The following is a 21,518-nucleotide window of genomic DNA, read 5'->3' as shown; positions in this document are numbered from 1 at the left end:
AATAATCAAAAAAATCAAATACAGTGCAGAGATGACAAAATTAACTATACTAGTTAGGAATGAAACAATGTCATCATTTAATAATTGTTGGGATCCTTTCTACAATTGGTTAGAGAGAAAAAGAGACCACCACGTTACATAATTGAAATGATGGTTACAAACTCGACCAGATACAAATCCGATATATAGTTTTCTCATATTTCTTGCTATAGTGATAAGAGACTTTAGATATATATGAACAGAATATTCACTACTAAATCTTATAATCTCTATATTTAGATTAATTCAACGCCAGCATTTAAATACTCAGACGGCTAACCTGATACTAGGGAATGAGCTAATAAATTAGGAACTGGTTCCCGTTTTCAATACAGCTTCCCCGGATATTCGCCTACCCTTTTACTTTCTCTGTTTTCTCTATTTCCTTTGTTCTCTTTACTCTCTCCCCTCTTTTTCTATTCCCCTCCTTTCTACCCCTCCTTTTTTCTCTATAAATTTCTATGTTCACAAATTGTTATACCATGCTAAGACTCAATTGGTTTATGTATTGACTTTTATGTTTTGTATATTTGTAAATAATTTTTTTTTTAAAAAAAAGAAAGAAAGGTCAGCAGTTCAGCAGTTCAAATCCCTAGCGCTGCGTAACAGAGTGAGCTCCCGTTACTTCTCCTAGCTTCTACCAACCTAGCAGTTTAAAACCATGTAAGAAATGCAAGTAGAAAAATAGGGACCACTTTGATGGGCAGGTCACAACACTCCATGTGCCTTCGGTGTTTAGTCATGCCCGCCACATGACCACAGAGACATCTTTGGATAGTGCTGGCTCTTCGGCTTTGAAACGGATATGAGCACCACCCCCTAGTGAGGAACGACTAGCACATATGTGCGAGGGGAACCTTTACCTTGCTGTATTCTAAATACTGGACCACCATGGCTCCTAGTAGGATGATAAATAAAATAAATAAAAGAATCCTCTAAAAGAAGCTTGCATTTATGGAAGGAGAGGTACAGTGGCACCTCTACCTAAGAATGCCTCTACTTAAGAACTTTTCTAGATAAGAACCGGGTGTTCAAGATTTTTTTTGCCACTTCTTAAGAACCATTTTCTACTTAAGAACCTGAGCCTGGAAAAATTTTCCAGGAAATTTGAGAGTGGCATGAAGGCCCGGCCAGTTTCCCGCCATTCCCCCTTTAATCCTGGCCACTCTCAAGCTTTTCTGGGCTGCCAAAGGAGCCTTTTGTTGGCGCTTAAGGAGGCTTTGGCAGTCCAGAGCGAACAAAGTGTTTTCCTTTCTTTGGGCGCTTGGACAGGGAATAAACCTCTGCCAGCGCCCAGAGAAAAGAAACACTCTCTTCGCTCTGGGGAGCTGAGGAGTCACCACAGTGAAGGAAAGGCTTTGGCTACAAAGCAAACAAGTGAGAGGAGAGGGGAGCCCTTCAGCATGGGAAGGAAGACACAGCAGGTAGCAGCAGCAGCAACCAGTGTATGGGAAGCAGCTTCGTGCCAGCTGTATTGGAGGCGCATACTCCTTCTTGCTGTCTGAGTCCCTCTTTTTTTAAAGCCTTAAAGTTTTGGATTTTTTTAATTTCCCTCACTCACCTCCTTCCTTAGGCAGCGACTCTCCTCCTCCTCCTCTTTCTCCTCCTCCTCTCACCCAGATTCCGAGCTTTTATTTCTTTCCTAATGGGTTTGCATGCATTATTTGCTTTTACATTGATTCCTATGGGAAAAATTGCTTCTTCTTATGAACGTTTCTACTTAAGAACCTCGTCACGAAACGAATTAAGTTCTGAGTCTTTGGAGAGGGGCGGCATACAAATCTAAATAATAATAATAATAATAATAATAATAATAATAATAATAATAATAATAATATCTATAATCCCAAGGAGGAATGCTACGGGTCTTCTGTTTATCTTAATTTGTAACATTTCTTTTAACCATTTTTGTATTTTAATCCAAAGGTTTTTAATTATTGGGCAAGTCCACCAAATGTGGTAATAGGTCCCCAATTTTTCCTTGCACCTCCAACATTGTGGGTTTATTCCTTTATACATTTGTGATTATCTTGGGATTATAGATCAAAAAATAGAAAAAAAATAAATATTATTTATTAATACATGTATTGACTGCAACTAGGATGGCAATAGCCCAACATTGGAAACAACCCAAACCTCCTGATGATACCTTGATATTAAAAAAAATACTAGACTGTGCAGAATCAGACGCATTAACACTCAAACTAAAAAATAAAGAAGACTCTGACCATGATAAAACTTGGAAATGTTTCTATGATTGGTTTAAGAGAAGAAACGAAAATATAAATTGAAATACAATAATAATAATACTTTCTTTCCTTTTTTTTGATATAACAAATTAAAAAAGATTTATATATAGTAATTTTTCGGGAAAAATTTGTATGAATTTAAATAAATTAAATACGAATCTACGAAGGCGGTTAAGAAAATAAAAATAATGCAAAATATATGGATAACCAAAAAGAAAAAATAGTGGATATCGATGAGGACACGCTTCACCAGAAAATAATTTGAAAATACAAGATGACTTATAACTTTCCCCCTCACAAGGGAAATTAAATTTAAGTAATATGTTTATTGTTATTGTGATTATTGTTTAGTGTATTTAAATAAGTAAATAACTATATTGCTAGGACTATCATTGTTTTTGTTGTTTGTTGGTATGTGTTAGTTTTTGTTTCTGTTTCAATTTATGAATTATCTTATATTTTTGTAAATTTGTATATATGTGTTTTAAATCAATAAAAATTTATTAAATAATATCATTATTATTATTATTATTATTATTATTATTATTATTATTAGTAGTAGTAGTAGTAGTAGTAGTAGTACCGTGTTTCCCCGAAAGTAAGACAGTGTCTTACTTTCTTTTTATCCCCAAAAGCCCCACTATGTCTTACTTTCGGGGTATATCTTATATTGTTAAAGGGGCACTGACAGCTAAAAAAACTGTGTAAAATGTGTTTTTTTAGTGTATTTGCATTTTACCTTCTGTGACGGGCGGTGGGGGGGAGGTTTCTTTGGAGTAGGGACGTGCCCGAGTAAATTTGCAGAGGCGGCAGTGACAAGTGCAGGGGACGGCGCGGTGACGTATGGAGAGGGGGACGGCGCAGGCGTGGGCAGGAGGCGGCGCTCATTTGGATCAGACGGAGGCGGCAGACGCGGTGACGTATGGAGGGGGGGACGTGGGCAGGAGGCGGCGCGCAGCTAGATGAGAGGGAGGCGGCAATACCCCCGTGTTTCCCCGAAAGTAAGACATATGTTTTACCTTCTGTGACGGGCGGGGGGGAGGTTTCTTTGGAGTAGGGACGTGCCCGAGTAAATTTGCAGAGGCGGCAGTGACAAGTGCAGGGGACGGCGTGGCGACGTATGGAGAGGGGGACGGTGCGGACGTGGGCAGGAGGCGGCGCGCAGTTAGATGAGAGGGAGGCGGCAATACCCCCCGTGTTTCCCCGAAAGTAAGACATATGTCTTACTTTCGGGGTACGGCTTATATTAGCCGACCCCCCTGAAACCCCCAATACGTCTTACAATCGGGGGTGTCTTACTATCGGGGAAACAGGGTAGTAGTAGTAGTAGTGGAGGTACCACTGTACTTTCCTTAACAAAACAAATCCATCCTTGGCATGATATCAACGTTCAAGCTTTGCCCAGCTAACCAGAAAAATTGGGGAGCTGCAGGTTAATAAAATGAATGATGATTCGAGCATTTGAAGTGGGAAAAGAACAAGCATTATTAAATCATTTTTTTCCCTTTCCTTTCCTTTTTTTTTTGAGAGGAATAAACTTGGGAAAAGAAAAAATAATAATGGTCAGGATGGCACAGCATTACCTAATTATCTCCTGGAATGTGTTTTTCCATGGGCAAGTCATCATGAAAATGTCACCCGGACTGATCAATAGCTTTTCTGAAGTGCCGAGCCAGCTTTTGTTCTGGTGCCTGTCTCCATATTTTACAAAGCCTTGCTTTCGGGAGGTGGCTTTTGATTACATTGGGAGCATCTTGGGAGCGAAAAGGAAAGGTCAGGTGGTTCCTTGGTGCACCGCTCTTTTCAAAGTATGTTCAACCTTTTCTTCCTTTTGTGAATTTTTCCCTTCAAAATGTCACTGCAACCATCCCACCTCATTCTTTCTTTCGTTCGTTCTCTCTTCCCCGCCCCTCCCCATCTTTAAAGTCGGCCTGATGTTGCAAATGAGAAGCAGAAGAAGATGGGGAATGCAAAACATTGTCAATCTTTTATCGGTTGTGTTAGGGAGGTATAAAATCCTAATAGGCCTGGAGGAAAAAAACAATTTCGCGACTGTATAATTGCATTCTTAAAAATAAAATGGAGTCAGAGAAGGTAAAGGATGCAATTTATTTATTTATTTTATATATTTATTGGATTTTTATGCCGCCCCTCTCCGTGAACTTGGGGTGGCTAACAACAGAGGTAAAAACAGCATGTGACAATCCAATACTAAAAACAGCTAAAAACCCTTGTTATAAAATCAATCATTCATACATACACACATACCATGCATAAATTGTAGAAGCCTAGGGGGAAAGAATATCTCAGTTCCCCCATGCCTGATGGCAGAGGTGGGTTTTAAGGAGGTTATGAAAGGCAAGGAGGGTGGGGGCTATTCTAATCTTTGGGGGGAGTTGGTTCCAGAGGGCTGGGGCCACCACAGAGAAGGCTCTTCCCCTGGGTCCCACCAAACAGCATTGTTTAGTTGATGGGACCCGGAGAAGGCCCACTCTTTGGGACCTAACTGGTCGCTGGGATTCATGCAGCAGAAGGCGGTCCCGGAGATAATCTGGTCTGGTGCCATGAAGGGCTTTATAGGTCATAACCAACACTTTGAATTGTGACCGGAAACTGGTCGGCAACCAATGCAGACTGCAGAGTGTTGGGTGTGACATGGGCATATTTAGGAAAGCCCATGATTGCTCTTGCAGCTGCATTCTGCATGATCTGAAGTTTCCGAACACTTTTCAAAGGTAGCCCCATGTAGAGAGCATTACAGTAGTCGAGCCTCGAGGTGATGAGGGCATGAGTGACTGTGAGCAGTGACCCCCGATCCAGATAGGGCCACAACTGGTGCACCAGGTGAACCTGGGCAAACGCCCCCCTCGCCACAGCCGAAAGATGTTTCTCTAATGTGAGCTGTGGATCGAGGAGGACGTAATGGTTATTTGGGCCCAAAATGACTTGAATGATTGAGAAAATCTATGGAACTACAATCTTAAATTAACAATATCTTCAGCCTACAAGGAAAGTCTGTATAAAATGTTTTATCGTTGGTACCTCAATCCAGTAAGACTAGCAAAAATTTACCCAGGGATTTCCCCAAAATGCTGGAAAGGTAAAATGGAGCTAGGAATATACTTCCACACGTGGTGAACATGTGTGGAGGCCAGGACCTACTGGGAAAAAATTGGAAATGGATAAGAGACATTACACACATTGACCTTAAATTGAAACCAGAAATATTTTTATTAGGTATGATTGACCCAAAAATAAACAAAGGTAATAGATACTTGATTTTACACCTGATTACAGCAGCGAGAATGTGTTACGCCCAAGAATGGAAGAAAGACGCCGTGCCCACCAATGTACACATAAAAAACAAAATAATGGAATTGGCAGAAATGAATAGATTAACTATGCGAATAAAAGGGAAAGAGGATTCAGCCTTTTATAAAATATGGGACAAATGAATCAGTGGGCTACTAGCTGGAATGCTAAATTGTGCTTGCTGCAGTGGCTCGTAAGTGCTTGTAGGGCCAGCACAATTTTGCTATTGCACATGTGGAGGTAGCAAAATTGAGCACGGAGCTGCTGGCATGCCCGTGTTCGGTGAGGTTTTTTTGCTTCCGTACATGCCGAAACACAGGCACACCTGGGACTCCATGCACGATTTTGCTACGTCCACAGGTGCAAAAGCAAAATTGCGTTGGCCCCGCAAGCTCTAATGAACCACTGCGGCAAGCACAATTTAGCGTTCCAACTATTATCCCACTGCTGGACAAATGGTACAATTGGCTGCAAAAACTAAAAAATAAATAGTGAAACAAAAAAAAAGGATCAAGAAGAAAAATAAATACAGAGGAGACTTTAAGCGAATGAAGAAGAAAAATATCTTAGTTATGTTAGAATATAGATAGGAAATTATGAACTAAATGATAGTTTTTCAATGAAAAGTAAGCTATATTAATGTGATTTAAAATGATTTTTATTTGTTACTAATTATTAACTGTTACTAATACAACTTACTAATTAATAATAGTAATTATTATTAATAATTACTCAGAGAGGGGTGGCATACAAATCTAATAAACTATTATTATTATTATTATTATTATTATTATTATTATTAATTAGTATTAATAACATATTATTACAAGGAACAGAGTTAAAATGAAAAGGTATATATGATATTGATATGAAAATCTGCAAACAATTTAGAAATGCATAAGTTAAAACAACTAAGTAAACGTCATCTCTCTTGTTTTTAAAGTTGTGCGTTTATTTTTGTATGTAACTCATATAAAATATTATTTTTCCAATAAAAAATATTTTTAAATAAAGAGAAGCAGAAGAAGATGGGGAATGCAAAACATTGTTAATCTTTTATCGGTCATGTTATGGAGCACAGCAGCGAAACTGTGTGATGAATTAGGATTTGCCCTGTTTGGCATTTGATAATTTGTGTAAATATCAAATGCATGTGAACTTCTAAGGATTGCGTTAACAGGAAAGCCGTGTATTAATAGTGTTTTTCCTACCAGACATTTCTTGATTGGAAAAAAAGTGGAAAAAAACCCCTCTGTTGGGCTGAATTGTAACCCAATGTGATTGTTATATTGAAATATGGAAATAAGCTCTTTTAAAATAACTGTTGGGAATACATCACAGCAATTGCTTGTTCAGTCTTGCTCACTCTGAAGAATAAATGATTTGCACATTAGCTCAATACAGATGATGCTAACTCAGTTAAAGACACAGGAGCTGCATTCACACAGCATGTTAACCTTGATTAGTTTTCTTTTTTCTTTTAAGTGTCGTAATGTATTCTGTAATTGTGGCTCATTAGATTGGGTTTTGCTTTAATATATGAATCCAGAATAATCAGTAGTAGCATGAACAGGTGCTTAAGGAAACTGGCAATGGTTGGCCTTGCCAAGACTGGGCTGCAAAACTCTCAAAGGTCACACAATAACTGTCATCTGGAGAGCTTCTTGATTTTTGCAGCCCAAATATGGAATCTTTAGGCCAGGGGTCCTCAAACCTGCAACTTTAAGACTTGTGGACTTCATCTCCAGCTATGCTGGCTGGAGAATTCTGGGAATTGAAGTCCACAAGTCTTAAAGTTGCCAAATTTGAGGACCCCTGCTTTAGGCTGTCCCAAAGGTGCCTTTTCAAAAGGTGTTGGTTATGACCTATAAAGCCCTACATGGCATTGGACCAGATTATTTATGGGACCGCCTCCTGCCTCATACATCCCAGCAACCAATTAGGTCACACAGTTGGCTTCCTCTGGGCCCTGTTGGCCAAACAATGTCGGGGGAGAGCCTTCTCTGTTGTGGCCCCGCTCCTCTGGAACCAACTCCCCCGAGAGATGTGCACCAGGCTCCTTGCCTTTCTGAAGGCATTAAAGACACATCTGTGCCAGCAGGACTGGGAACTGTGAGTGACAGTTTCACTCCGGTCATTAGCATGAAAGAAGGATGATTGATTGTCTTTATTGTGGGTTTCTATTTATTTGTAATGTTTTTAATTCTATTTATTGTTATTGTGTCTACTTTATTCTTGTAAGCCGCCCTGAATCTGTGAAGAGAAGGCAGCCTATAAATCTAATAAAATAAAATAAAATAAACTGGACTTTATTTTTTTCCCAGTTGCCTTTTGGAGAAGTACCTTTGGGACAACCATGACCTGGATAACTGAGAATCAAAGTATGCATATTATATTTAGCCAGAGTGTGTGAACTACAACTTATACAATACAATATACTGCATTACAATTTACCTGGAACCGCACACCTTCCAAAGTGAGATATAGTTTGGTTTTATTTTAATGGTTTGCATGAATCCAGACAATGATTCAATGTAAATTGAATTTGAAATTTGTCTTTAATCAAAATGAAATTGGTTTGGTTTGGTTTGGTTTGGTAAACTAATAATAGAATGGATGGGTGGATGGATGGATGGATGGTTGAATATGTTCAAATTTTTTTACCTTCCTTCCCTTCCCATCCAAGTGAAGCAGGACTTCAGCCAACATCTTTACATCTCAATTTTTATAAAATTGACATTCCCACTAAATCAACAGAAATATTATTTTGAATATAATCAATTCAATATAATATAATTCAAGATACTCAATTCAGTCTTTCGTCAAATCAGTTTTGAATATGGTCAATTCAGCTTCACTATGTAGATTGCTCAGAACAGTCCCAAAAATGCTTTTGAAGAGGCAACTGGACTTTGTTTATCCTTGAAGGCATTTTCCTTCTCATCCAAGAAGTTTTTTCAGTTCCAGAAGTGAACTGACGAAACTTCTTAAATGTCTTCATGAAGAAACAAAGGAAGTCCAGTTTACCTCTTCAAAAACCACCTTTGGGACAGTCATGACCTGGATGACTAAGAATCTCCCCAAACATTGCTCCCAGAACATTTTTGGTTATGTACATGTTAGTTTTATTCAATAAATATGATGTGGTCATGGGCTAACTTTACAGTCATGCTTTAAAAACCCAGATATTTACATTCTTTAGAATTGTATATCAATATACAGTATTCCCTTGATTTTCGCGGGGGATGCGTTCCGCGAAAGTCGAATTTCCGCGAAGTAGAGATGCGGAAGTAAATACACCATTTTTGGCTATGGACAGTATCACAAGCCATCCCTTAACACTTTAAACCCCTAAATTACCATTTCCCATTCCCTTAACAACCATTTACTCACCATTATTACTGGTACTCACCATTGAATAAGACACTTAGTGATCCTGATATTTATAAACATAATTATTTATTAACAATAATTATTTTTTTTGTTATTTATTTGCAAAAATTATTAGTTTGGCAATGATGTATGACATCATTGGGCGGGAAAAACCATGGTATAGAAAAAACCCCGCGAAGTATTTTTTAATTAATATTTTTTTAAAAACCGTGGTATAGGCTATTCGCAAAGTTCGAACCCGCGAAAATCGAGGGAACACTGTATTGGAAAGTAGGCGATGGACATGGAGGATTTATAATGAGAGAAAAAAAGCCCACCAACAACACAGAAAGGCAGAAAAATGCCTTTTCTTTGCAGATTCTTCAAATCTGCATGCTGGTGGGGGCAGAGTCTTCATCACTGCTGATTTTGAGCTCCCCTGTAGAAGCTGCAACAGATTAATTTCCCAGATCTACTCTAAGAGCTGGTTTTCTCTCTTTTATGAAATTCTGTCTGTCTATTTTTTGTTCTGCTTTGCTTAAAAGCCAATTCACAGTCATCAACATCTCAGCATAAGCTCTTGCCGTTAACTCAAGGAGCAAATTATTAGCATCACAAAGTCAGAAATTTCAGGATTTGTGGCTTCTGACCTTCATTTTTTTCACTTATACGAATTCAAGCACTAATGAGCCTCTAAATAGGGAGATTAAGGGCTATGAATAGGTTGACAGATTCCCCCACCCACCCCACAATATATGTGTTGTGTGCAAAATCAAAGCATTTCTATTATTAATATTTTTCCCCCCGTCAAATTGAAGAAAAACAATATATCCAGCATATGGAACTGCTAAAGGCAAAATCATTTGGCTTTATCTCAGCAAGGAAGACTTTGAAAAAGTAAAGAAAAGAAGGAGGCAGTTTGGCTTCAGAGATTGCAAGAGGACGACGTGTCATCCAGCCACTTGCCAGTTGCTGATGAAAGACAAATGAATAGTCATAAAGTTTGAACAGTTGGAGATTTCATCTTAATCTTGTAGCACAAAGAAGGTCTTGACATCTAAACTGTGCAAAGGAAGTGCTTCATTAATTGAGCGAGATGTGTGGACAGCTCAGCTATCATGTCCGTGTACATCAGATGTCATTTTATAAGATGCCTTGAACAACATTTATGCCACTGTCTGCCTGAAAATGCGCGAAACAAAAACTGACAGTTTTCCCCTGTTGCATCCTTTCCTTCGGCCAATGCTGTCAAGAAGATTAAATAGCCAGAGAGACCCATTCAGCACAGCTGAGCAACAACCTGAGGTCTAAACTCTCCCCCTCCCCAACTCCTACTGTGGAAACTGGTTGGAGGTTTGTGTTTTCCCTTTCTGAAGAAGAAAGTGTACAAAAACTATATACAGCAATCCCTCGCTACTTTGCGATTCGCTATTTCACGGGTTTTCAAAGGGAGCTTAAATCCATTAACTCCATTAAAAATTTTAAATCCATTAAAAATTCATAAAATTCTTCCACAGTATTACTGTACTCTATTAAAGAAACTGGTAGGATATCACATGTAGTTCCAGCTGAGAAACATTATAGAATGACTGTTTAATGCAAAGGGTGGGTTTTAAAAGTCCTAATGCTCGTTAAATACATAAAAGATATCTTTCCTCTACTTCACGGAAATTCGTTTTTCATGGGTGGTTTTGGAATGCATCCCCGCGAAAAACAAGGGATCACTGTATACTTATTTATTTATTTATTTATTTATTTGTTTATCAGATTTGTATGCCGCCCCTCTCTGCAGACTCGGGGCGGCTCACAGCAGTAACAGTACAAAGTAAACAAATCTAATATTTAAGTTTAAGTTAATTTAAAACCCCAATTTAAAAACCAATCATACATGCTAGCATACCATGCATAAATTTTATAAGCCTAGGGGGAGGGAAAGTATCAATTCCCCCATGCCTGATGACAGAGGTGGGTTTTAAGGAGCTTACGAAAGGCTAGGAGGGTGGGGGCAACTCTGATATCCGGGGGGAGTTAGTTCCAAAGGGTGGGGCCGCCACAGAGAAGGCTCTTCCCCTGGGTCCCGCCAAATGACATTGTTTATTTGACGGGACCCGGAGAAGGCCAACTCTGTGGGACCTAACTGGTCGCTGGGATTCGTGCGGCAGAAGGCGGTCCCGGAGATATCCTGGTCCGGTGCCATGAAGGAATTTATAGGTCATAACCAACACTTTGAATTGTGACTGGAAACTGATTGGCAACCAATGCAGACTGCGGAGTGTTGGTGTGACATGGGCATATTTAGGAGCGCCCATGATAGCTCTCGCAGCTGCATTCTGCACGATCTGAAGTTTCCGAACACTTATCATCATATACTTCAATGCAGAGAAAAGTAAAACCCAACACTTAGGTAAGAAAAACCAAAGACATACATACAAACTGTGTGAAACCACACTCAATAGCAGCAACCGTGAGAAGGATCTTGGGGTTTTGGTGGACAATCAACTAAATATAAACCAGCAATGTGCAGCAGCAGCCAAAAAAGCCAATGCAATCCTAAATTGCATTAACAGAGGGCTCTTCGCCGTCGATGTAAAACTCTTCAACACCACCGATAACACAACTACTCTCCAAAAAGACCTTGATGCTGTTTCTGAGTGGTCTAACACATGGCAACTCCAAATCTCAACTAGCAAATGCTCTGTCCTACACATTGGGAAGAAGAATCTGAACTCCAAATACGAACTGAATAATCAAATTATCACAGATAATCCCCACTCGGTTAAAGACCTTGGTACAAAAGATTTAAGTGCCAAAGCCCACTGCAACAATATAGCCAAGAAGGCTTTAAGAGTTGTAAACCTTGGCTGATGAGAAAGAGGAGGAACAGCTGGGTTCAGTGCCAGCTGCTCTCTTTACTTGGCGGGGCCGCCAGTCCGCCACACCTTCTGGAGCCACAGCTTCCATGAAGGAAGAGGCTCAGGGAGCCCCGCCCACCATCCCCAGAGTCTCCTGGCTGGAAGGAAGCCGAGACAGACAGAGAGAGGTAAAGTCGGTCGTAGGAGGGGACGGGGAAGGCAGGGAGGAAGGCAGGCAGGCACAGGGCTGCAGGGACCTGCTGGCCATCTGATACCAGTGCAGAGCTGTGTCCAGCAGGATTCAAGAAAGGGAGGAAGGTCAACAGCCTTCCACCACCACCTGCCAGCCACCTGCAGGAGACCCTCCCATTGTCAGCCGGGGCTTTAAGGATGGGGGAAATCTCTGAGCATGCTTTGGTAATACAGCATAAGGGAATTAGGAGGGATAGGAGAGAAGTTGATAGCCAAAACAAATTCCTTCCTCAGAGTCCAAGGTCATCTTTTGTTCTGCGTCAACTATAGAGGAAGTCAGTGAATCCCTGCACTGGACTGGTCCACGTGATTGCATTTGTGGGTGTGGGGATGTGAGATGAACCTTAACCTGGGTGGAGTAATGGAGAGAAATTAGTTTCGGAGTGGTTGAAACATAATCCAATATGGCTCTGTTAATAAATCAAACCTCTTGTGTGAGAACTGCAGTGGATTCTGATTATTTTTCTCAGATGCTATTTGGAGGATTGACAATATGAGTGTGTAAATTGTGTTTACTGACACCTGATGAGAAAACAGGAAGGGAAGCTGATAAATGCCACCAACAGATTTCAGTTATTGGAATCAAACTTATCAGACTGATTCCCAGAAAAATAAATTTAATGTAATACTTGAATTATGTATAATAAAGTAACCTTTTATATTCATACATGCAAGAAGGGAATGGGTGTCTTGAACAAGGAAGCAACCATTTAAATCTGGCCACATGTGACTGTATTTATAAATCATAACAATGTACCCATTCTAAGATAGAAAATAATTGTTTCTTGATTCATTTTAAACAGACATTCCATATGTTCACAGACATATGGCTCCAGAATTACACCAGCAACATACATTTAGGATCATTTTCTTTTTAAAAAAGTCTACTCTAGATTTTGTTCCTGTTCTTTATTAATTTTGCATCTGCGTAGTTACAATGGCATCCATAGAAATGGATTTGTCAAATGGTAGGTATGGACCTTACATTTTAAACCTCCCCTTGGTTGCAGATTTTGAACCCTCTGCAATCACTGCTGCACATTTAAATTTTTTGAGTACACTTTAACCAGCACACAGATTTTGGGCACCACTTTTTCCCTAAGCTCTTAGAACCTAGAAAAATAGAGTTGGAAGGGATGTCAATACCATTCAACGTCCTGCCTGTCGGCGACTACTTCAGCTTCAACCACAACAACACAAGAGCACACAAAAGATTTAAACTTCATATTAACCGCTCCAAACTTGACTGTAAAAAATATGACTTCAGTAACCGAGTTGTCAAAGCGTGGAACTCATTACCGGACTCCATAGCGTCATCCCCAAACCCCCAACACTTTACCCTTAGATTATCTACGGTTGACCTATCCAGATTCCTAAGAGGTCAGTAAGGGGCGAGTACAAGTGCACTAGAGTGCCTTCCGTCGCCTGTCCTATTGCTCTCCTATATCTCCTATACCTTTCTTCTATTCCTATATCTCTTCTTCTATTCTTTCATTGATATGTTCTATTACTATACATTCTTTTCTATTCTTTCTTAGATATATTTTACTATGAGTATCTCCTCTATAACCTTCATCATGTATTTTACTATGTGTATATAGATATATACCCACTAAAACCCTCATTGTGTATTGGACAAAATAAATAAATAAAATAAATAAATTCTAAACAAAAGGTTGTTCAATCTCTTCTTGAAAACCTCAGTAATGGAGCACCCACAACTTCTGGAGACAAGCTTCTCCACTGATTAATTTTTTCTCACTGTCAGGAAATTTCTCTTTAGTTCTAAGTTGCTTCTCTCTTTGGCTAGTTTCCATCCATTGTTTCTCGTCTTGTCTTTTGGTGCTTTGGAAAATAGTTTGAGTCCCTTATCTTTGTAGGAGCTCTTCAAATGTCGAAACAGTGCTATTATGTCTTCCCTAGTCCTTCTTCTCATTAGATTAGACATGCCCAATTCCTGTAACCCTTCTTCATATGTTTTTTCCTCCAGGTCCCTAATCTTTCTTGTTACTCTTCTCACAATATTAGCATATTTTTAAAAATATTATGGTGGCCAGAACTGAATGCAGTATTTCAAATACAGTCTTGGTTTATGCATTGAGTGAAATATTAAAATTAAAATAAATTTCTCCACATCTTTATCTCAGAATAAATAGGTAGTTTATAAAAAAAATAGAATATATGTTATTTGAATTCTGAAAACTCCCACTCCTTAATCTTGAAGTTAGCCAAACGTGTTCAGAAAACTATCCAGGATTAAAAGATCTCAAGCTGTCAATCTCCAATTCTTCTGGGAAGTTGGGAAGACGCCAAGAAAAAGGTTATTGCAGGCAAGGCAAGACTGAGAATGACCTTCAGAGATGCATAAATTGTAAACTTCCAAATGCTGCTGAATTACACCTTCCTGCACTCCGAGCTGGCGATGCTCAAGGGTGCTGAGACCTTTAACTAGGCAACATATAGCTGGTCAGGTTTTGCTGTTTTTTGTTTTGCTATTTCTGGGCTATAGGCTGGATCTAAATGGTGCACCCTGAACCAAATACAAATCAATGCAAATCTGATTTCATATTAAAACTAATCCCCCTAATGTTCTGTCGGGCTCTCTGGTAGAATCCTCCCAAAAATGCACAGGTACAAATTTCAGACACACACATGTTTGAAAATTCAAAACAATGTTCTTTATAATGAAAATTCACTTAAACCAAGCCCCCTGTTGGTATAGCAAAGAGCACTTGTCTCCAAACAAACTGGTAATTTGTACAAGTCCCTTATCAGTTCTGTGATACTTAGCTTGCAGCTGTGAGGAAATTCACAGTCCTTCTTCTTTCACAAAGTGAAACACACTTTGCTCTGGTTTAGTTTCAAAGCGGGGAAAAATCAGCACACAAAAAGTCAAAGTCAGTAAAGCAGGCACGAAACACAACGATCAGATAATCCTCCACAATGGCCAAACCCACAGGCTGCTATTTATAGCAGCCTCACTAATTACCACATCCCCACCCAACCACAGGTGGCCTCATTTTCTTTGATAATAATCTCTCGGTTGTTGTTGCCTATGCATCGCTCTCCTCATGCGTGGCTGTATCATTAACTCTTGTTCTGAATCCAAGGAGGAGCTAGATAATTGATCTCCTTCTGAGCTGTCTGCCACACTCTTCTCCTCCCTGTCACTCATGTCTTCTTGGTCAGAGGAGCCTTCATCAGCAGATTCCACCGGGGGGGGGGCAAAACAGGCCTGCAGCATGTGGATGTCTCCCTCACATCCACAGTCCTTGGGGCAGAAGCAGGGCCAGAGTTAACCACACCTAATATGATAACTATGTGCAACAGTCATGTCTTGAATAAGGTCACCACTGAAGTGCACAATTTTTAATCACTTTTGAAAGTTTCTGGGTTTCACATCAAATGTTATCTAACAGAAGTCACTATGAACTCAAGAGGATGTCAAACATCTGAAAATGAAGATCTGGTAGTATTATGAGCTTGTGCTCATGTCATCATGTATTTTGGTGCAGAATGAAACCTGATGATGTCATGATGCACGTCACTTGCCCTCATCTCCCAGAAGATACTTAAAGCTTTCAGAGATTAATGAAGCTCTGGGGTGTCATTTCTTTCCCCAGAGAGATATTAAACTGGCCATCCTAAGGTATTTTAGTGATCTTATGTCTATAGTCCATTCTTCCAACAGACTACAAGAGAAGATAACTCATCCGAACATCCCTCGAACCTGGATGTGGTCTAGTGAGTTTAATCTGAATGTCATGTCCATCTGTTTTGAAATGATCGGATGGGGATTTTAATTTGTGTAAATCTTATTGAATATTGGGATGATTTCCTTAAGACCTATGTGAAAAAATAACAAGAGAAAGGATCAAGAAGGAATAGAAGCCATGTGCAGAAGTAACAAAATAACAGAGAGTTGGTAGGGATCTTGGAGATTTTATTTATTTATTTATTCATTTGTCCAATACACAATACATATAGAAGAGAATAGACATGTAATAATACATATAAAGAAAAGGATAGAAGAAAATATATAAAAATAGAGGAGACGATATATGAAAGGAAGAAAATATATATGATATATGAGATAAAGGAAAGACAATTGGACAGGGGACGAAAGGCACACTAGTGCACTTATGTATGTCCCTTACTGACCTCTTAGAAACCTGGAGAGGTCAATCGTGGATAGTCTAAGGGAGAAATGTTGGGGGTTAGGGGTTGACACTATTGAGTCCGGTAATGAGTTCCACGCTTCGACAACTCGATTGTTAAAGTCATATTTTTTACAGTCAAGTTTGGAGCGGCTAATATTAAGTTTGAATCTGTTGCGTGCTCTTGTGTTGTTGCGGTTGAAGCTGAAGTAGTCATTGACCAGTAGGACGTTGCAGCATACGATCTTGTGGGCAATACTTAAATCGTGTTTTAGGCGCCGTAGTTCTAAGCTTTCTAGACCCAGGATTGTTAGTCTATTTTCATAGGGTATTCTGTTTCGAGTGGATTTTCTGGTCCAACTTCCTGCCCAAGCAGGAGATCCTACACCATTGTGGTTAAATGGCTATGCAATTTCTTCTTTATTAAAAACCTCCAGTGATGGAGCATTCACAACTGCTGGAGGCAAGCTATTCCACTGATTAATTGCACATGACATCACAAAGGAAGTCATCATTGTAGATTTTTTAAAACAAAACCATTAAAAAGTATAGCGAAGAGTGAGGGTATAAACTAAATTCAATTTACCAGTCTTTTGTTTCTTTTACATAGGAATTTCAGCTCTTCTCAATCTCATTGTTTGTGCGATGTGGCTTACCCAGAAAGCAAACCGCATGATGTATATGTATAAAATGCAACTAAACATATTCAGTTCTCTTAACAGTAATTGAAATGTAATTTATGACATGATGGATTTTAGCAGGGACTATAACAGAATCACTGGAGATCCTTAGGTGGAGAAATCTGCTTTGTTGCTTTGGTACTGACATTTCAATATTTTGTTCCTTCTGCTCTTCTCGCTGCCTTCCAAATCTTCATGATTTTTTGCCTATTATTTACCCAGGGTGAGTATCTCATCTGAAAAGCTTGTAATGGAAATCATGACCTTTTGATTTACAAATAACAATTTAAAATATTAGATTTAGTGGGGAAAAATGCATTTGCTTACAGAGCCTAGTTCAGCGCTCCCTTTGTTCTGTTATTATTCTAGAATCTAGATGCATAATTTAAATGAGAGACTCTGCTATTGAAACGGTCTGAAAACTTCGCCAATCAAGGCTTGGAAACCAAGAGTTTTTAATAAGGTTCATATCTGAGTATAGAATTTCTACTCACACATTCAGATCAGGTGCTTTTCTTCTGTCTCTGACTGACTTTCTGTTATATTCAAATGAAGAGTTGAACGAGGGGTTATGCAATATATATTTGGCAGCAAATTGAATGGCTCTTGTACAATAATAGCTGTTTGTGGAGCTGGTAATTTATGTTGCTACCTATCCCAAACAGACTATAGAATATTTTCAAGATAGGTCAGCTTGGTAGAATATGAGAATTTCTTATTCCGTTTTCCAGAGCTCAAAAAAAGCAAATAATTGGAAATGGGGCGAAGAGAATGAAAACAAAAAAATAAAAGCAATGATTTCAAGTCAGAATGTTCTATTTCAAAATAAATATTTTAGGTCCAAAACGGTGTGAATAGAACTATGGTATAAAAGGATTTTTCTAACGTCAGACATATTAATGTGATTATGTTATTTAGAAAGATAGCACAGTTCCCGCATGATCATAAGGTCCTAGGCACCACCAAATTATGCTAATGCTAGTTTATCTATTGTTTTATGGGAGAAAACATGCAATGTATAATTTTTTGTTCTTCAATTATTGAAAAGGAAAATAAGTCTATCACAAATTCCCTTTGGAATAGAAAGCAAGGTAATGGACAGAAAGCAAATGGAGTTTGGCTAGTATTTGTTGCCTTTTGCAAAATTAAATTAAAGTAGAATCTGATCCAACTCATGGTAGTTCTAAACGTTGTAAAAGAAAGTTATTAAATTTATATTCTGCCTAGAACCCATTGATTCTTTTACAAGATAAAATTCACAATAGGAAGGTTTGTTTAATTTCAAATATAGATAGCAAGTAAGAGTTTTAGGTGAGCACCAATATTGGGTTGCTACTAGTACTGATAAGGAGAGTGCATCAGTTGCGAAAGTTGTCCACCGAATAGGCTGAGATGATTTGGGCTTAGCATGGATTGGCCCGGTCCTTAGTAGTTCAGTTAGGAGCAAGGAAATTTCAGCAAAAGCTGGAATGTGCACGCATGCATCCCAGTGTGTTTTTACTTCTGCGCACGTTCAGGAAGCAAATCTCAGGACGGGACGTGTGAGTGTGTGTGAGAGAGATTTCAGTGATTTTTTTGCTTCTTTGCATGTACAGAAGCAAAAAAAATCACCAAAACCTCACACACACGCATCCCCTTGCAAGATTTTGCTTCCTGATCATGCATAGCAGCAAAAACATGCTTGGATGCATGCGTGCACATGCAGAAGTGAAGTGCACATGCAGTGCACCGGTAGAAGCAGAAATGGGAATCCATTTGATATAGTTTGTTTGTATGTTTGGTTTTAATAAAGGTTTTTAAATTATTTTAAACATTAGATTTGTTACATGCTGTTTATTACTGTTGTTAGCCGCCCCGAGTCTACAGAGAGGGGCGGCATTCAAATCAAATCAAATCAAATCAAATCAAATCAATCAATAAATAGGGTCTCCTGCTTGAGCAAGGGGCTAAAATGGAAGACCTCCAAGATCCCTTCCAACTTTATTATTCTGTATTACATGTATCTTCCCCCGAAATGATAAACAATATATCTGATTAGAAACCGAGAGAAAGACCTGAAGTTGGCAACCAATTCTAACTTCCAAACCTTCTAGGAAATGCCTCCATGTCACCAGTGCTACACGTATGGCAAAAAAACTTCCTTTTCCCAAATGGCCCACCTCCTCTCGGTGGGGGTCAGCTTTTTGGGAAGGTATGCACACAGTAATAGCTGTCCCCTTCCATTGTCTTGCAACAACACAGCTGCTATTGCCACATCGCTGGCATCTGACTGGATCACAAACTTTCACTCTGGGTTAGGGTGTTGCTGGATTGGCTCCTTTGCAAAAAGTCTTTTGAGCCTTTTGAAAGACTTTTGCCATTCCATTGTCCACCGAATAGGCTGAGATGATTTGGGCTTAGCATGGATTGGCCCGGTCCTTAGTAGTTCAGTTAGGAGCAAGGAAATTTCAGCAAAAGCTGGAATGAACTGTCGGTAGAAATTTACAAATCCTAAGAGATTCTGTAATTGTTTGCGCATGCAGGGAACTTGCCAATCAAACACAGCTTTCACATTAGCTGGGTCCATTTCTGTGCCTTCGTTTGAGATGCAATATCCCAAATAGTCTACTGAGGTCTTGTGAAATTTGCATTTGGAAAATTTTACATAGAGCTTAGCAGCCAAAAGTTTCTTTAAGACTTGCCTTACTAATTTGATGTGGTCATACAGATTCTGGCTATAATAAGAATATCATCTAAATACATGAGAATACCCTTGTAAAGGTGGGAGTGTAAGACTTTGTTTATGTATTCCATGAGCCAGGGTGGCACAGCAGGTAGAGTGCTGTACTGCAGGCCACTGAAGCTGACTATAGATCTGAAGGTCAGATTCAAATCTCATCACCGGCTCAAGGTTGGCTCAGCCTTCCATCCTTCCGAGGTGGGTAAAATGAGGACCCGGATTGTGGGGGCAATAGCCTGGCTGTGTTTAAAAGTGCTATTGCTAACATGTTGTAAGCCGCCCTGTGTCTAAGGAGAAGGGCGGCATAAAAATCGAATGAATAAATGAATAAATGAATAAATGAATAAATGAATAAATAAATGAACGAACGAACGAACAAACAAACAAACAAACAAACAAACAAACAAACAAACAAACAAACACAGCCGGGGTGCCCTTTAGGCCAAATGGCATAACACGGAATTGGAAACTCCCCAATGGACAGTTGAAAAGTGGTTTTCCACCCATTCCCTTCTTTTATTCTAATGTGGTAATAAGCTTCTCTCAAACCCAGTTTGGTGACTATTTTCCCTTTGGCTAGATGATTGAGTACATCCTTCATAAGGGGGAGGGGATAAGTGTTCTGCATGCACAATTTGCATTTAAGTTTTTAAAATCAACCACTAGATGGCTCCTCCCGATATCTTTTCTCTTTATTAAAACTTGCAGTCTTGGAGCATTCACAACTTCTGGAGGTAAGCTGTTCCGTGGATTAATTGTTCTAACTATCGGGAAATTTCTCCTTAGTTCTGAGTTGCTTCTTTTCTTCATTAATTTCCACCCCTTGCTTCTTGCCCTACCCTTAGGTGCTTTGGATAATAGCCTGACTCCCTCTTCTTTATGACAACCTCTGAGATATTAGAACACTGCTATCTTGTCACCCCTAATCCTTCTTTTCATTAAACTAGACCTACCTAGTTCCTGCAAGCGTTCTCCATTTATATTACTTGTCTTTGATTGAATGATTTAATATTGGCAAAAGCATACACAATTATAAATATTTTACAGTGTCTTATACTGAAATGTGCTTTTTGAAACATACCCCACCCCAGTCTGATTTTATGCTAGCCTAAAAAAATGTGCTACTTAGCAGGTGCTATTCAACTAATCTCCTGGGTTTATTAGTTCCACTTTTTTATGTAAGTCATTAATTTTGTAAAAACATTCAGCCTGGAGATTCCAAAGTCTGTTTCATTAAATGGAGTACTATCAGATAATGTCCTATGGAAATCTCATATTAATAGATATTTTTAATTGAATTCTAACCGCTGAGAAAAATGCAAAAAAAAACCCTACCACCCCTTTGACTGATCAAAAGATACATGCTGTGGAATAATCTCTCTTTATTTAGCATATGGAGAATGTAATATTTTATAAGATTAGTCTTATTAATATTTGTCTTACCCTGTTCCATTAATAATGATTTTAATAGACTTCATTTTTTTTGGTTGTAGAAAAAATATGTCATTCTGTACCCTTCAAATAACCACATCAGTTGCTAATAAATTATATTTTGTCAAGGGGACATTTTATTAAATATTTATTTATAATACAATGATAAATTAAATTAAATACATTTTAATTTTTGATATGATCCATTAAAAATCCAAATATTTTTGTATATATTTTCTAATGTGTCTTATTTTTGCAGTAAATTGTCCTGCATACTCTTGGTAGAAGGACCGTAGTTAGTTTTTTGGGATATGTAATTGAGAAAATATAATTTTATTTATTCCATTCCATTCTAATTTTCTTTTCTCTTTTCTGTTCTATTCTACTCTACTCTACTCTACTTGATAGATACTTTGTGTCACATTAAAGTGGATATATGTAGGTATACATACATA

This window comes from Erythrolamprus reginae, chromosome 8, assembly GCF_031021105.1.
Source record: "Erythrolamprus reginae isolate rEryReg1 chromosome 8, rEryReg1.hap1, whole genome shotgun sequence".
Lineage (NCBI taxonomy): Eukaryota > Metazoa > Chordata > Lepidosauria > Squamata > Dipsadidae > Erythrolamprus > Erythrolamprus reginae.
Note: the sequence above shows the minus strand (reverse complement) of the source record.